The 18376-nt window shown below is 35.8% G+C and overlaps 1 protein-coding gene and 1 pseudogene across 6 annotated transcripts in view; one reads left to right on the top strand and one right to left on the bottom strand.

Annotated features, from left to right (window-relative positions):
- The window catches only part of LOC110343973 (uncharacterized), a 228800-nt gene that overhangs the window by 88411 nt on the left and 122013 nt on the right, over positions 1-18376 (bottom strand). The window lies entirely within an intron of this gene.
- Positions 13098-13201, top strand: LOC147823395 (U2 spliceosomal RNA; annotated as a pseudogene).

Raw genomic sequence — 18376 nt, 5'->3', positions numbered from 1 at the left:
AAATGTAAGCTTTCACAGTCAATTCTGAAGCTTAGACTGATGTAATTAGCAGCATGACATCTTTCAAGTTGCAGGTAGAAAACAGAGGAATTTTATAGGAAAATCATCTAATTTTATTTTGATTGAAACAAAATTATTTGATAAGAAAACAAAATGATATTTTGGGTTGAAATCTAAGGCTCTTAATAATGTAGCCTTATACAAAATTTCCATATTTATTTCCTATGGTGCCTTATGGTGCCCTGATTTCCAAATCGTATGGTCTGGGTCTTGCCATTTGTCATATGTAGAATTTCTTCCCTCTCTAGCCATCTGTCAATATTAAACCCACTCTCCAAAGTCTACCTCAAAGTAGGGTGCATGAAAAGGCTAGAAAGTAGAAGACAGATGACCTTGATCCAGAAGGAAATCTAGCTGAAGAAAGAATAAGCATAATTGCATGAACTAAAATATCTCAGAACTGTGGTCATGAGGGCAAGAAAATCATGGAACTCTGTTCTCTCAATTAAAAATCAGCGACTAAATATTTACTTGCATATATGATGCTGAGTACCATGGTACCCTTTAGGTGTTGTAATAGCTGCACCCTTTTCTGGTCCCCAGGTTTGTTCTCAACCACTATTTCAAATTTCTGTTTTTTTATTTTTGTATCTTGTGTTTTAGATTTTAGGGGTTGGGAGGGTTGATTATTTTTCCAATATATCTTTTTTTTAAATCCTCAAAAACAAATAATTTTTCTTTATAGCCTTGATGACCAGTACCTGGTACATAGCCAAGGCTCAGTGATTCCCAGTTAAAGGAAAACACAAAACTGACCTTTACAGAATGAGATCCAAGTACAAATTCCATGTTCAGCACCACTAGGAGATAGTAAGCTCATCACAAAACATGTGAAAGGATTCCCAAAAGCAGCAGAGGGGGACAAGAGGAGGTAAGTGACAGGGCTATGAGGGCATTAGGTCTACAGAAAGGGCCAGCAAAGCCACTGTGCTTCTCAGAGGAGAGGGGTATTCTGATATAAAACCTAAACCCTGTTTTCACAAGAGATGGAAGAGTATGTTCTCTCTGGCTTCAGGAATGTCCTTGTGCCTGATTTGGTTCCAAAGTGTAAAGACACAGGACCAGTGAGAAATCACACAACTAGCCATATTTGAAGGGAAGAAGGGAGAGAGAGAAAAACCTTCCCCTGTAAGAAGCACACATCAAAAGACACTCCTCAAAAGGCTGCCAATATCCATAGGGAATGTAAAGGCTGGAAAAAGTTAGATATGAAAGCCTGGGTTAGAATAAAAATTTCAATTTTCCTGAAATCAACACTTTCTCCATGTGGCCTCCCATGAATTGCTGAAAAAATTGAGAAAAATCTCATTTCATTCAAAAACTGTTTAGCAAAAAAGGGCATGCACAATATTCAATTAAAAGTAAAAGGAGTCAAGGAGTAGGAAATACAAATGACAAACAAAGATGTCTCCAAAAAATCTCACCACTGAGGAGATATATAGCATACATATTTTTGCTATTAATTAAGGAACCACAAAGAGATAATTTCTGCGATGCTACAGCACAAAGCTATAGATACAAAATGCAAGAACTCAAGGAAGAGTGAGACTATTGGAGGAAATAAAATATGAAAGTACAGCTCAAGAAAGGAATTCTGAAATAAAATAAGATGACCACAGAAATTAAGGTGAAATTAGAACTGAACAAGAGAAGGCAAACTGCCTTGAAGTGTGGAATAAGTCAGAAGCTAAAAAGAAAAAAAATCAACCAACAGAAAAATGGAAATAAAGAATTTTTTTTAAAAAAAGAACAAGAAGATGTTAGTGAAATAGTCAAATCTTTTATAACTTCAATAATAATAAAATAAAACATATATTTAAATATAACTCAAGAAACTTTCCTGAAATAAAAGAGCATTTGAATCTATAAGCTAAAGAATAAAATTTGCTTCACGAAAAATTGGCCTATGAGTAACAAGTAGACAGGTCCTACTAAAAATGAAAGAGAAAAAAAGTAGGTATTGTGGGGCCAGGCAAAAACACCAGGTGACAGAAAAAGTCAATCTGACATACTTCTCAAAAGCTCCTGTACCCCGTGCCTTGAGCCAGAAATATAGAACCCTGAATTTGTCATTTTGTGTAAATTCTCTAACACATCCAGAAGCAGTTATCCTACTTCCAATTTTTCACTGCAACCATAATGCTCTAATGGAGTAACAGCTATTTGGTCACATGTAATGGAGTACCTGATTCAAGGATATTACAATTTACACTTTCACTGTTTTGCCATGAAACACAAGTGTCTCATTTTCCAGTGGTAGCCACATTCAAATCCAACCAGGTTAGAAAACCAATCTCAGTTTCCTGCATTAAAGGTTCTTGCCATCACCAACTACTACTATTAAATATTATACACACAAAGTTTCAGTTTAATAAATGCAAAATATTCTAGCTATGTATTATGGCTTGAATGTGCTCTCTAAAACTCATGGTGAAATTTAATTGGCATTGTAATGGTACTGAGAAGTGAAATTTTAAAGAAGTGATTAGGTCATCGTGTCAGGACCTGGACTTTTCTTAGTTGGTAAGTTTTTAATTACGTTTTCAATTTCATTGATTGATATTGCCTTGTTTAGAAGTTTTAGGTCTTCTTTGTTCAACTTTGGTAATTCATATGTATCTAGGAATCTGTCCATTTCTTCTGTATTTTCATCTTATTGGCACATAGGTTCTCCAAGTAGGTCTTGATGATCCTCTGGATTTCTGCTGGTCCAGTGTAATTTCACCCTTTTCCTTCCTAATCACATGGATTTGGGCCTTTTCTTTCCTTTTCTTGATGAGGTTGGCTAAGGGTTTGTCAATTTTGTTTATTCTTTTGAAAAACCAACCCTTGGCTTCATTGATTTTTTGTCATTCTCTTAGTCTCCATTGCACTGATTTCTGCTCTGATCTTTATAATTTCCTCCCTTGTATGAGCTTTGGGTTTCTCCTGCTCTTCTTTTTCTATAAGTTTGAGGTTCAGCATCAGGTTGTTTAATTGGGCTCATTCTGTTTTCCTAATATGCATATTCACTGCTATGAATTTCCCTCATAAGACAGCTTTCATTGTATCCCATAGATTCCAATATGTTGTATTGTCATTGTCATTTAATTGAAGGAACTGTCTGATTTCCTCTTTAATTTCCTCTGTGACCCATTGGTTATTCAGAAGTGTGTTGTTCAATTTCCATGTGTTTATAAAATTTTTCCAGTTTCCTTTTCTATGGTTCACCAAGTTCATCACACTATGGTCTGATAATACACAGGGGATAACTTCAATTCCTTGCACTTACTTAAATATGTTCTATGAGCAAGTATATAGTCTATTTTGAAGGACGACCTACGTGCAGCTGAAAAGAATGTGTATTCTGATTTTGTGGGGTGGAACACTCTGTAAACATCTGTTCAGTTCATTTGTTCAAGAGTTTGATTGAGTTGTAGTATTTTGATGTTCATTTTTTGTCTAGTTGATCTATCTATTTGTGACAGTGGGGTATTGAGTTCCCCCAATACTATTGTATCAATCCATGTATGACTTTTCATGTCCATTAGTATTTGTTTTATATAGTTGGGCACACTAGTATTTGGTGCATAGACATTTATGATTGTCATGTTTTCCAGTTGGATTGTTCCCTTTACAAGGATATAGTGTCCTTCTTTGTTTCTCTTAATCAGTGTTGGTCTGAAATCCACTTGATCTGCAAAGAGGATATCTATTCCTGCTTTTTTTTAGGTTCCTGTCACATGGAGTATTGTTTTCAACCATTTAACTTTCAGTCTATGAGTTTCTTTTTGAATGAAGTGTGTTTCTTGTATGCAGCATATTGTTGGATCTTGTTGGATCTTGCTTCTTGACCCATTCTGGCAGTCTATTTCTTTTGATTGGTGAATTGAGACCATTAACATTGATGGTAATAACTGATATGTATTGACTTATCATTGTCATGACTTTTTCTTTTTGTTGGATTCTCCCCCTTTGCATTTAATTTCTTGTCATGCTCAACAGATTCATTCTGCTGGGCTTCCTGGGGGTAGGATACTTGTTGTTTGTTCCTAGGATATTATCTAAAAATTTCTGGAGTGCTGGTTTGGTATTCATGAAGTTCCTAAGGTGTTCTTTGTCATGAAAGTATCTTATTTCACCATCAATTTTGAATGATGGTTTTGCAGGGTACATCAGTCTTGGTTGGAGGCTGTTTTCCTTTAGGGCTTAGAATACATCACGCCAAGCTCTTCTTGCCTTGAGTGTTTGCATTGAGAAGTCTGATGTGATTCTGATAGACTTTCCTTTGTATGTGATTTGCTTTTTTTCTCTAACTGCTTCTAGAACTTTGTTCTTCAGTTGGGTTTCTGGAATCTTAACAATTATATGCCTATGTGTAGATTTGTTTTTGACCAAGGCTAGTTGGAATCCTATATGCCTCACCTATCTGTATGTCAAATTCTTTTCCCCTGCTTGGGGAGTTTTCTGCCATTACTTTTGTGAACAGATTTTTTATGTTGTCTTCACTCTCTCCTGTTTCTTCATTGACTCCTATCAGTCTTATGTTACTCTTCTTTGCATCACCTAGCAGCTGCTGGATTGATTTCTCATGGTCCCTTATAATTTTAAAGCAATTTTTCTTTTCCTGGTCACTAATTGCAGTCTTATCTTCTATATCTGAAATTCTCTCCTCATATTGGCTCATTCTGCTGAGTAGACTTTCAGTGGAGTTTTTAATCTCCTGGAAATCTGTTTGCATCTGTTTTATGGATTCCATTTGTTTCCTATGTTGGGATTCCATCATGTTCCTCAGCTCCTCTCTAGATTTATTAATCATGCCTTGCACTATGTGCACAATTTCGGCTCTTATCTGAGAAATTATTTCTGATTTCATTTTTTCCAGATCCTTTTTTGTTGCCAATTGAGGGAGGCCAGTTGGTTGAGTATCAGAGTGTTCCATCTTGTTTCCCTTTGGGGTTGCTGTAGTGATCTGGAACTCTGGTTTTGAGATATTTTATATCTCTTCTCATTTCAATGGGGGTGGGAGTTAGTATGTGTGCTGTTGGCAGCCCTGTGGCTCATCTCCTCTGCACTAGGAGCAGTCGTGTGGTGGCCCAGAAGCCTCCTCCTCTGCGCTGGGAGCAGTGAGAAGCACTCAATTGAACAGATTTAGTATATCTTTGCAGATCCATCTGGTAACTTTATGGATAGAAAATCTCAGCTGCTTGGAGGACTCAGTGCTTCCAAGACTGAGCTGCATAAGTGGGGTCTGTGATTTGCTGGAGCCACGGCTTGTCACCTACAGGAGTTAGCACCTACTCAGGGAGCTCACCCATCCCAGGGGCACTTGAGCCAATTCTGGAAAGTTGGAACATTTTTTAAACTTTTCCATAAGTATGAATCAAAAAACAACATCTCTATTCATAGTAGCAACAAAAATTATAAAATACATAGAAAAAATTTAAATAAAAATGGGAATATTTACATAGAAAAATTAAAATATATGAAAAATAAAAGCCATGATTATTTATTTAACAAATATTTCCTATGAATCCACTACTGTGGTACCTTGGTTCATAAACTTGATTTTTTCCACAATTCTCGAATTCTGGTCACAAACCAAGTTGGATGTGAACTGAATCAATTTCAATGGTTAGGTTCAATGTTGACCTTATTTGGAAATTTGATTTGGCTCTCTTATTTAGTTCAGTTTGTGACCAGAATCATGGAGGGAGTGTAGACTGGTGCAACCACTGTGGAAATCAGTATGGAGATACCTCAAAGAACTAGGATTAGAAGTCTCATTTGACCTAGCTATTCCCTTGCTGGGTATCTTCCCCAAAGAATTAAAAGAATCATACCACAGCAATATATGTGCACCCATGTTCATAGCCGCACAGTTTGTAATAGCTAAAACTTGGAAACAGTCTAATTTCCCATCAACTGGAGATTGGATAAAGAAAATGTGGTTTTTAAATAAAATGGAGTACTACTCAGCCATAAAGAATGATAAATTAGAGACATTTATAGTTAAATGAATGCACATTGAGGCAATACTCTTAAGTGAAATAAATAGAACACACATGTGTAAATACCAAATAATTTCTCTGGTGTGAGAAACTGAAAGTGTAAATAAGGACTAAAGAGTATGATAGATAATGTGGAATAGGAAGAAAAGGGGCAAAAGGGAAGGGGAAGTGGGAGGGGTAGGGAAAGGACAGAAGGGAATGAAATCAATATAAGAAAAAGAAAAGATAGAAACACAGTCTTTGTAGTTAGGGAGGGGTGGAGGGGTTGAAAGGAGAGTGTAGGGGAATGGGGAAAAAATAAGAACCAAGCTTGATTATGTAAATGTAAAAATTTCCAAGGATGAATGTCATTATATTGTATACCTAAAATGTACCAATAAAATGAATTTTAAAAAACATGGAGAGAATTGAGTTCATGAACCAAGGTACCGCTGTATATGATTAACACAGTTCTAGGCATAAGAGGTATAGTGTTGAGCAAGATCATGTATGTTCCTCTTGACAGTATTCAAAAGTGAAATATTTAATATTGTAAAAGGTATTGATTAGAAGTTAATTCTTCCCATTATAATACATCAATTTACTGTGAGTTCAAACAAGTTGTCAAAGGTATTGAGAGAGTACACAAAAAGAAAAAAACAGGAAAAAAATGTTACTGAGATTAAAATAAAAAGTCTTTCAGGAACAGCCACACAGGACTCTCAGACATTGTTAAAGGGGAAGATGAATTGCAGACTTTTTAAAAAGTAATGTGGCCTCTAGAAATATATACAATCATTATTTGTCAATTTAAAGTTAAATAATATTTTAAATAAAATTATAGTATTTATCAAATAAAGTATAAAATAAGGGAAATTACACTCAAAATTTTATACAAAATATTGGAGCTTTATTATTTCATTTATCGGTTATCATTATTTACTATTTATCATTTTACTTATCTACTCAGAACATCTCAGAAGCAAGACAATAGTTGAATAAACTGAATGATCAAAATAGCTACTTAATAAACTATGTTAATTACGATTATAGAGGTGTATGTACTATTATTTTAAAAAGAAAAGCAAATTGCAGGTTAACATGCTTGGTATAAGCTAATTTATATTTTAAAAAACCAAAATCCTTCTTCCTCCATAACACAAAAAGAGCTCTTATAAGGGGCTGGGGATTTAGCTCAGTGGTGCCCATTCCTGCCTTGCAAGCTCAAGGTCCAGAGCTCCATACCCAGTACCAAAAAAAAATAAAAAGAGCTCTTATAATCAATAAGAAATTACAAATGCCAAAAGTGACAAATTTGAAGAGCACTAGTCAACTTAAATCCCCAAATTTATCAAATAATACAAAGAAATTTCCAAAAGAATGTGTGTGTGAGTGTCATAATTGGTAAAAGGTGTTTTAAGACAAGTATGTGATGTACATAATAATAAGTAAAAAACTGTAGTCAGAGATACTTAAAATAAATGATCAGAATATTGAGATGAGACTGTTTCTGACAGTATGCAGTCTAAAAGGACAGATATTCAAATGCATAGTGATCAAAGGGACATGGATTCCACTGAATGGCCTTCTTGTTAACTGGGATGCTGGCAAGCTGGAGCCTAAGAAGATGGATCAGAAATTAACAGGACCTCAGATGGACTTAAGTTAACCTTCAAATAATTTCAAATTCCATAAATGAACTTAGGTGATCTTAGACTACTAGAGGCTCTGTATGCCTAGGAGAATGAAATAAAAACACTTTTAGGAGAAAGCATTATCCTTGGCTAGAAATGTTTCTACAAATAATTTTACAAGTACAACGCCCCAGTGAGCAATTTTTTAAAACACACAAGGAGACAAGACATACGAATGACTACCAACAGAAAAAACAGGATAAAGAATCAGACCCACAGGAAGTTCTTATATTCAAAATGTCAGCCACATGCCTTATCTTTTTTCATTAGTTGACATTAATTTATAATTTCAGGCACAGGAATGAAATTATTCACAATGAATACTTTAAATTGGGTGAGAAGCCCAGGTACCAAATTCTGAATGCAATGAATCCTTCCAAAATGTAAACACAGAAAACAGTCTCTGCAGCAATAGCTTTGAGGAGCTGCCTTTAAATCTACTTAATGAGCCAATATAAAATGTTTAAGGATGCACAGATTCAAGAAGTTAAATTGATTAGAACCACATTTTAAGACTTGCTCAGGACTAGGGATTTAGCTCAGTGGCTTCGCTGCCTGCTGCGCAAGCACAAGGATCCAAGTTTGATCCCCAGTACCAAAAAAAAAAAAAGACTTGCTGAAACACTAGCCCTAAACTTCATAAATTGACTCTCAAAGGAAAACATAGGTATCTATTAAGCATGTATCAAGAGGGGGAGGAGTCCAAAGGTAGTTATATGAAAATTATCATATACAAGGATGAGACCAAGGCACGTTTTAAAATAAGTATGCTTACTTTTCTGTAGAAAAGCAGACAATTAAAAGTTTCAGAAGTAAATTGGAAATTTTGAAAAGAATCAAATGGAAATTAGAGAATTGAAAAAAGGAAGGCTAATACAAAAAGTGTATGCAACCAGGATGCAACATACTAAACTCCTAAAAGCCAAAACAAGTAGGAAAACTTTAAAACAAAGGAGAGAGTCTTCAGAATAAAAAAATTAGGATGAAAACTGAATTCTTAACAGACACAATATAATAGACTCAAAATTATTTTTTTTTAAATTCTTTTATTGGTACATTTTAGGTAGACAATATGTTTACATTTATCATTGGGTGCTTGTACCTGTATATGATGTATCTTAGTTCTTATTTTTTCCCCATTACCTGTGCACCCTTCAACCCCTCCACCCTTCCCTATTTACATAGATTTCATTTCCATTTTTTTTCCTTTTCTCATAATTTTTCCTTTCCCTTCTTCCCTTTCCCCTTCCCCTCCCACCACCTCTACACCTTTGGACATTTTCCTATTTCAAGTCATGAATTACTCATTTTAATCCTTATTTACACTTTCAGTTTCTCACACCAGAGAAACTATTCAGTATTTACACATGTGTGTCCTATTTATTTCACTTAAGAGTATGGCCTCAATATGCATCCATTTAGCTATAAATGTCTCTAGTTTCTCATTCTTTATGGCTGAGTAGTACTCCATTTTATAAGAAAATAACCACATCTTCTTTATCCAGTTTCCAGTTGATGGGCACTTGGGCAGTTTCCAAGCTTTAACTATCACAAACTGTGGCTATGAACATGGGTGCACATATATCACTGTGGTATGATTCTTTTAATTCTTTGGGGGAGATACCCAGCAGGGGAATAGCTGGGTCAAATGGGACCTCTAGTCCTAGTTCTTTGAGGTATTTCCATACTGATTTCCACAGTGGTTGCAACAATCTACACTCCCACCAACAATGGAAAAGGGTTCCTTTCTCTCCACACCCCCACCAGCATGTGTTATTAGTTGATTTCTTCATAGCAGCCATTCTTTCTGGGGTGAGGTGGAATCTCAATGTTGTTTTCATCTGCATCTCTCCAATGACCAGTGATGTTGAACTTTTTTTTATATATTTATTTGCTGCTTTAACTTCTTTGTCTGAGAAATGACTGTTCATTTCAGATGTCCATTTTTGAATTGGGTCTTTGAATTTGGGGGGGTCTGAGTTTTTTCAGTTCTTTATATATTCTCGATAGTAGACCTTTGTCTGAGGTACAGCTGCTAAAAATTTTTTCCCACATTGTAGGTTGTCTCTTAGCTCTGTTGGTGGTTTCTCTTGCAGTGCAGAAGCTTTTTAATAAGATGAGATCCCAGTTGTTGATTCTTTGTGCTAGCTCCCGTGCTACTGAAGTTTTGTTTATAAAGTCTTTTCCTATGCCAATGTCTTCAAGAGTTCTACCTAACTTATTTTCCAGCAAGTTTAGTGTTTCTGTCTTGATATTTAGCTCTTTAATCTACTTCAATCTTAGTTTAGTGCATGGTGAGAGGTATGGGTCTAGTTTTAATCTTTGGCAGGTTGAAATCCAGTTTTTCCAGCACCATTTATTAAAGAGGCTATCTTTCCTCCAGTGAGGGTGGTTGGCTTCTTTGTCTAAGATGAGGTGGCTTAGTATGTCTGGAGTTGTTTCTGCATCTTCTAATCTATTCCACTGATCCTCGGGTCTGTTTCTTTGCCAGTACCATGCTGTTTTTTTTATCACAGTAGCTTTGTAGTATAGTTTCAAGTCGGGGATTGTGATACCCTCAGTCATGTCTCTGTTGCCTAGAATTGCTTTTGCTATTCTAGGTCTCTTCTGATTCCAAATGAATTTTTGGATTGTTTTCTCTAGTTCTGTGAAGTATATTGTTGGAATTTCAATCAGCATTGCATTAAATCTATATAGTAGTTTTGGAAGTAGGGCCATTTTCACTATATAGGTTCTTCCTACCCAGGAACAAGGGATGTCTTTCCATTTTCTTATATCCTCCTCAATCTCCTTTTTCAGAGAGCTGTAGTTTTCAGTGTAGAGGTCTTTTGCTTTCTTTGTTAGGTTGATTCCTAGATATTTCATTTTGTTGGATGCTATTGTAAAAGGAATTGTTTCCCTAATTTCTCTCTCAATGAGTCTGCTATTTGTGTATAAGAAGGCTATTGTTTTTTAAGTGTTGACTTTATATTCAGCTACTCTACTGAATCTGTCAGTTAGGTCTAGAAGATGTTTGACAGAGTCTTTTGGGTCTTCTCTGTAAAGTATCATGTCATCAGCAAATAATGACAGTTTAACTTCTTCCTTTCCTATCTTTATTCCTTTTATTTCTTTCTCTTTTCTAATTGCTGTGGCTAATGTTTCCAGAACAATATTGAACAGGAGTGGTGATAGTGGACATCCTTGTTTTGTTCCTGATTTTAGCATGAAAGTTTTCAGTTTTTGACCATTTAGTGTGATGTTGGCTATTGGTTTTTCATAAATAGCCTTAATCAGGTTGAGAAAAAACCTTCTATTCCAATTTTCTGTGGCGTTTTTATCATGAATGGGTTTTAGATTTTGTCAAATGCCTTTTCTGCATCTACTGAAATGATCATATGGTTTTTGTCCTTGACTCTGTTAATATAGTGTATCACATTTATTGATTTATGAATGTTGAACCATCCTTGCATCACTGGGATAAATCCGACTTGGTCAGGGTGTATGATCTTGATGACCCTCTGTATTCTGTTTGCCAGTATCTTGTTGAGGATTTTTGCATCTATGTTCATTAGGGAGATTGGTCTCTAGGTCTCTTTTTGCATTGGGTCATTCCCTGGTTTTGGAATCAAAGTAACACTTGCTTCCAGGAATGAATTTGGAAGCCTTGCTTCCCTTTCAATTTCCTTGATGAGTTTAAAGAGTAATGGAAATAGTTCTTCTTTAATTGTCTTGTAGAATTCAGCAGTGAAGCCATCAGGACCTGGGCTTTTCTTTGTTGGTCAATTTTTTATTACAGTTTTAATTTCACTCATTGTAATTGGGGTGTTTGTAATTTCTATATCTTCTTCATTTAACTTTGGTAATTCATACATATATAGGAATCTGTCCATTTCTTCTGTGTTTTCCATTTTATTAGAGAGACTCAAAATTCTGAAAGAAAAGACCAACCTAACCTAGGATTCTATGCCCACAAAAATCATTTCAGAAAAAAAAAAGAAAAGATATCACCTATATTTTATTTTACAATTTAAAGGTTAAGATTTTCAATCTACCTGGGACTAATTTTTGGGTGTGGTATGAGGTAGTATCTGGATTTCATTTTTTTCATATTGATAACCAATCTTCCCAATACAATTATAAAAAATAGATCCTTTCCCTACTGGGTAGCCATTCCATTGCTATCATAAATCAAGTATCCATACATGTATGTGTCTATTCCTAGGGGGTTTTTTTCTATCCCCTGGTCTACTTGTTCATTTCTATGACTATTACCAAGCTAACTCAACTGCTATAGTTTTTTAGTATGTTTCATATCTATTACAGCAAATTACCACAAATTATTTTTCATCAAAAAATCTTAGCTATTCTGGTCTTTGGCATTTCTATATAAATATTAAAATCAACTTGTCAAAATAAATATATATGATTCTTCCAATCCTTGAATACAATAAATGTCTCATTTTATTAAGATTTTTGTATGTCTTTCAATATAATTTTTCCATAGAGATCTTTCTTGAAGGTTGTAAGACATTTCTAAGTGCTTGATATTTTTCACATTACTTTTAGTGACATTTTAGGTTTCACTTTGTTAATCACTTGTTGTTGGTTTATAGATAAACAGTTTGTTTTTAAATTGATTTTATTCAGAAATCTTGAAATGCTTTCTTATACATTCTAATCATTAACTGTAGATCTTTGAAATTTTCCTACAGTACAAACAAATCATTTTCAAATCATGGTGGTTTTCTTTCCTCCTTATCTTAATAAAATGTTTCTCATTTTCTTCCCTTGGTAAACTAAGGTTACAGAAAAATGTCAAAACTCCCTCATTTTTGCTTTATTCCCAATAACATTGAAGATGTTTTCAATATTTCACCACTTAATATTATCTTTTGTACAGTTTCTTCCCACTGAATAACTTTTATTAATAATATACCTTCAACTCCCAATTCCAAAGAGTTTTTGCAAAAGTTGGATGATGAATTTTATTAAATGCCTTTTCCTTATTGAAATGATTACGTGCATTTTCTCTTTAATTGGTTCATATAGAGTAAAATCATTACAGTAATGACTTTCTGATGCTAAACTTCACCTGGTCATGGAGAAAAATCTCAACCTGGGCCGGATGGTTTTCAAATGCTTTGTTGTATTTGGTTAAATAATATTTTGTTTAAAATGCTGCATCTATATTTATGGATGATATTAATCAATTATACTCTTTTTGTCAAGCTTTTGTATCAGTGTTATGCTATACACATAAAATAAGTAACTGAATTCCCCCTCCTTTTTATATGTCTTAGAATAACTTAAGTGTTTAAAAGAATTTCAGTTTAAAAAATCTGGTCTTGTGGATTTTGAGGAAGAATTTTTACCTATTAGTTTGATATCTTTAATCTCTTCTCAGCCTTTTGGCTAAGATCAAGTGTAGTTTGATATCTTTACTGGTTATGGTACCATTTAAATTTTTGATTAAGAAAATTCATGGAAACAGCCCAAGTGCCCATCAACTGGAGACTGGATAAAGAAGATGTGGGTTTTTGATAAAATGGAGTACTACTCAGCCATAAAGAATGAGGAAACTAGATACACTTATAGCTGAATGGATGAACATTGAGGCCATATTCTTAAGTGAAATAAACAGAACACACATGGGTAAATACCAAATTGTTTCTCAGGAGTGAGAAACCAAAAGTGTAAATAAGGATCAAAATATATAATACACAATGTGCAATAGGAAGTAAAAGTCCAAAGGGGAAGGGAAAGTGGGAAGGGTAGGGGAAAGGAAGGAAAAGAAAGGAATAAATATGAGAATAGGAAAAAATGGAAACAAAGTAGGAGGGTTGAAGGGGTTGATGGGAGGGCAGGGGAATTGAGGGGGAAAAAAAGAATCAAAATATATCATGTAAAGTACAAATTCTCAATGATGAATGTCATCAAATTGTGTACCTAAAATGTACCGATAAACTTAATGAATAAAACAAAAGAAAAAAGAAAATTCAGCCACTGTTACCATTTGGGCCTATAATATGGGACACCTAAATACTGTAACGTTTAAATACTTTTACTTTTTACCCCATTCAACAGACTTAAAACCAATCTAAACAACACTTGTGCCAGGACACCTGACAAGAGGCTCAGGTTACCATGGAAGGAACGGAAGTGAGAAGAATCAGCGTGTCTCTCTTGGCTGGAGTAGCCACCTCCTGATAACTGCCGTGTGGCACATAGAAGATGATGCACTACTGGGTCCTTGGGCCTGACACCTTAATGGTTGAGAGAAATATATATGGTTTTCCTTTTATAGTGATACCAGAATCTTGCCAATGAAAGGCACTTTTGACTTACTTTGGGCCTCATCATCTCTTTCTTACAGTTTATACCTTTCTGGGAAACTTCTCTTACACCACGTTAGGTGTTTTCCCAACATCACATTATTCCTATTGTTTTGAAAATGTTTTTCTCACTCCCTCCCTCACTCCTGTATGACTGCCCCACTTCATTAATGAAGCCTGATGCATAGTCCAGGGCAAGGAGGGTGTTAGAGCTCTGTGGCTTTTACTTCACACAAATCATTTCATACGTTTCACATTTAAGGAGGTTGGACTCAATCACTCATTCAGTCTTTCTAAAGCTCTGCTGTGTTCTGGTGCCAGAGCCCATAATTACCATAAAACAGGTTGATTTCAGGCTGAATTGCACTGGAAAATGACATTTTCAATTTTTATTGGCACTTTGAAGAGAACATATTCTTCTCCAGTTATTGTAATTTTAACACTAAAATAGTGAGAAATAATAGTCTTTCCATATGTATTATAAGAAAAATATCTAAAATTTAAGGTTTATCCCCTCCTCTTATAATTTTTATTAGCATTTTAGGCCAGTTCAGTGCCCATCAGACCTAGTGTTCCTTATATTTATTGATGTCATATAGACAATTCGTAATCAAAACCATTGGCAATACTGCTATCTCCTCTGCTTCTGCCAGAAAATTGGCAGAAAATTCTCTTTTAAAGTTTTCAAGAAAAACCCAGAACAAGTTTGCAGCAATCCTTTATGCTATATTTCCAGGCAACAGAATATTTTCCTGCCTTCGAAAATTCAATTAAATTTTACTTCAGTGCAAGTGTGAAAACCAGGTGGCACCTAGGAATACCATCCCCACTCTGGTTGTCCTTATAAAAATACACTATGATATTTTACAACAAATAGTATAAATCCCTTTTGACCACCCTAGAAAAATGTTCTGTCAAAGACCATGAATCTGGAGTATTGCTTTTCCCTCCGAACATAAAAGGAAGAAGCTTGACTGGAACCTGTCTTTCTGCAGCATGTACTTCACTAAGAAAACAAATATTCTGTCTCCCAGTTTGGTACCATCCCCTTCATGTCCCAAAATCTCCCCAATGTCTGTTCTTGTAAGGGATCCGTAAGTCAGCTCAAGGCACACAATTGTCAAAAAGAAATTCTTCAAGGAAACACTTAAGCCCTCAGATTCTCTTAAATTTCACCCATATCTGAGCATATCTTACATTAACTTCATACTTCTCCAGAGAAGCCCTGACACTGTTTCTTTGTAGGCTTACAAAGGAGAGAAGTTGGTTCTAATTTCTCCTTTACTTGCGTGAGGTTAGTATTATTCTAACTAGGCTAAATCTCTCAAGAGGCCTGAGTTGAAGAGAAGTAAAATATGAAGTCATCCAGCAGCAGCACTGGGTTTGTAAAGCTGAGACGCATCGCAGTTTCACTTGATTCTTCCAGGGCCAAAGTTTCAGGCACACTTCATTTGACTATTACATTGGGTCAGGAGAGGCCAAAACCACAGAGCAATTCAAAACACTTCACAGAGTGCAGAACTCTTTCAGCAGGTTGGTTAGAATACAGTATTGTAGGGAATCTTCCTGGCTTCTCAGAAAACCTGGCAAGGTAAGTGATTGTCCAAATTCACTTAAATCGTTAATGGCCCCTCTAGGATATTATGCTATAGAGACATTGTATCCCCAGTTCTCCTATCTCCCTGTACCATAGCGTAATTATACTACCATCCTCAGGGGCTAAGCTTGGCAAACCAAAGCAAATATCCCGCTGTGATCAGATACAGGGCTGGATTCACAAGAAAGATAGTGTTACAGGTAGAAATTTAAGGTACACAAGTGAGAGTCACAACCAGTAATTTTGCCAGGAGAGAAAATGTGAACAGGGTGCATTTAGTGTACAAAGAATAGAGTTAAATTTCGTGGTCTGAACAATTTATGAATAAACTTGAAGGTTCAAGACACATGGTGATTTGAAATTTTGCTGAGTTTTAAAAAGTTCACTGGCCTATGAGCCTAGCCTCCAGCCTAGCAGGCACCTCTTGGCACAGCTGTGTGGTCCCCTATTCCTCCTCAGCTGAGTAATGTTCATAGCATGATATTTTATAAACAAAAACAAAAGGGCCAGGGATTTAGCTCAGTGGTTCCATCGCCTACCTCTCAGGCGCAAGGTCCCGAGCTCAATCCCTGGTACCAAAAAAAACAAAAAACAAAAAAAAAATGTTGATAAGCAAGAATATCTAAGAATGTTATATTCCTAAGATGAAACAGTAAGTAAAATACATGCTGTTGAACAGGTCCACAAGTATTTGATCCATTCACAAGCAAAAGTATACTGAGTTCTTAATAAACAGTATGACTGAAAACTATGGTGTGTCTTTAAATTTTAAAAAAATTACTACAGTAAAAGACACATTGCCATTAATCTTCCTCAAAATATCCCCCATTCATTTCAAACACACTTATCCCATCATTCTTGCCACTTTCTGAAGCGGTTCTGGAAGTTCTCTTTCATGAGTGTTTTTAGTTGCACTGTCATGGCTACCCCCGTGTTCTAAATCAATTCAAAATGTTTATCTTCCATGGTTATTTTGAGTTTGAGGAAGAGCCAGAAGTTGCATGATGCCAGATTCAGTTAAAAAAAAAGGTGGATGAGGGCACATAGTAATATTTTTCAAGCCTGCCTTTCCATTGGATGGCACTCAGCAGCAGCACTGACCACATTTTTGAACACACCTCTCAAAGACAGTCCTCAAAGAGAACTTTCAGAACCACTTCAGAAGGTGGCAAGAACAATGGGTTAAATGTGTTGGGGAGAGGGTTATTTTGAGGGGGATTAATGGCAATGTGTCTTTTACTGTAATAATTTTTTAAATTTTTAACATATTTTGATTACCCCTTGTATATATCTGGGCTAAATCTTGGGAGATACAACTAGGAATACATAAAACAGAGTCCATGTCCTCATTAATGATCAATGGAACTTAAGGAACACTTATTGTCCTTATGGAGCCTAGTGCCCTAAAGATCACAGAGTTCCATCTATGGAAGTCATCAATTTGTTAATCTGAGGCAAAGGCTTCTGTCAATACAAAAACTGTATTTTAGAAAATTACATGCTTTAGAGGTCTTTGCAAATTTAGGGATTCTTAAAGGCTTAAACTCTTTATCATTGGTGAATCACTGAAGGCTGATAACTAAGTCTCCTGTTAGGAAGTAGGATGATAAAGATGATCCAGACATACAAAGGAGGGAAGTGTGGCTGGACAGATGAGAGGAGGTGAACAATAGTATGAAATGCCGCAAGGTATGTAAGACAAATAAAAAGAAAAGAAGTTCTTATAAAGGGCTCTCAAAGCCTGGACTGAGTGGGATAGAAGGGCCAGATGTGACTGCAGTGGGCAAGGAAGAGCTTACATGGACTGAAAACCTGACGCAATGCTTCACTGTCTCAAAGTTGTCCCCAGTTTCACTCTTCCTCCCTTAAAAACCTCCCCAAATCCTACTTCTTTCAAAAAACTGAAGAGAAGAGGAAGGTTACAAACTGACCCTAAGCATTAGTATATTCTAAACATTTAACACTGTATTTATTCAACATTTATTTTACACAATCAGGGGCTTCCAGATGGGCAGCAAACCAGAGAAAATATTTTGGTTCTGAATTATTGATATTATTATTATATGTATGAAAATCACTACAACTCATCAGTATCCTAATAAAACCTACTTACACAGAGTCTTACAAAGTCAGAGGGCTGCCTTCATAGTGGGCCAGCTTTGCCTGTCCTTACATCTCAAAGTGTTCCACTGTCCCCAAGCTTAGTCTACTCTGTCTGCCATGTACTGCTCTGGGCAGGTCGCTTTCTGGTCAAAACCATTTCTGGTCTCCTCTATCTCCTCCTTAAAAAACTGAGCACACATTAGCTTACCTAATCACATTACCCCTGCTTTTAACCAACTGTCCAAAACCATTCCTTAAAAACCTTCCCACTGACCTTCATCCTATTTCTCATGCATTTTTCTCCTGAAGGAAAGCCAGCCTCCTTCCTCCTGTGCACGTATTTCTACTGTATGTTTCCACTTGGTGCCCTCCACTTTACCATAGTTGACAGAATATAAGCTATTTATTACAGTGCCTGGCAAGAGTTGGTACTCAGTGGGCCAGGGATTTAGCTCAGTAGTTCCGCCCCGTGCCTGGCAAGCAGAAGGACCCGAGTTCGATCCCTGGTACCAAAAAAAAAAAAACAGTTGGTACTCACAACATTTTCTTTCCTTTTCCTCCCTCCAGTAGGTATTTATTAATGAACTGTGAAGTGATTATCTAGTTTCCATTGCATCCTCTATGTGTCTTTCATGATTA

Source organism: Heterocephalus glaber, unplaced genomic scaffold (genome assembly GCF_053883595.1).
Source record: "Heterocephalus glaber isolate CG9 unplaced genomic scaffold, H.glaber_assembly_v1.0 deba00001586, whole genome shotgun sequence".
NCBI classification, from domain to species: domain Eukaryota; kingdom Metazoa; phylum Chordata; class Mammalia; order Rodentia; family Bathyergidae; genus Heterocephalus; species Heterocephalus glaber.
Note: the sequence above shows the minus strand (reverse complement) of the source record. Positions and strands in the feature narration are given on the sequence as shown.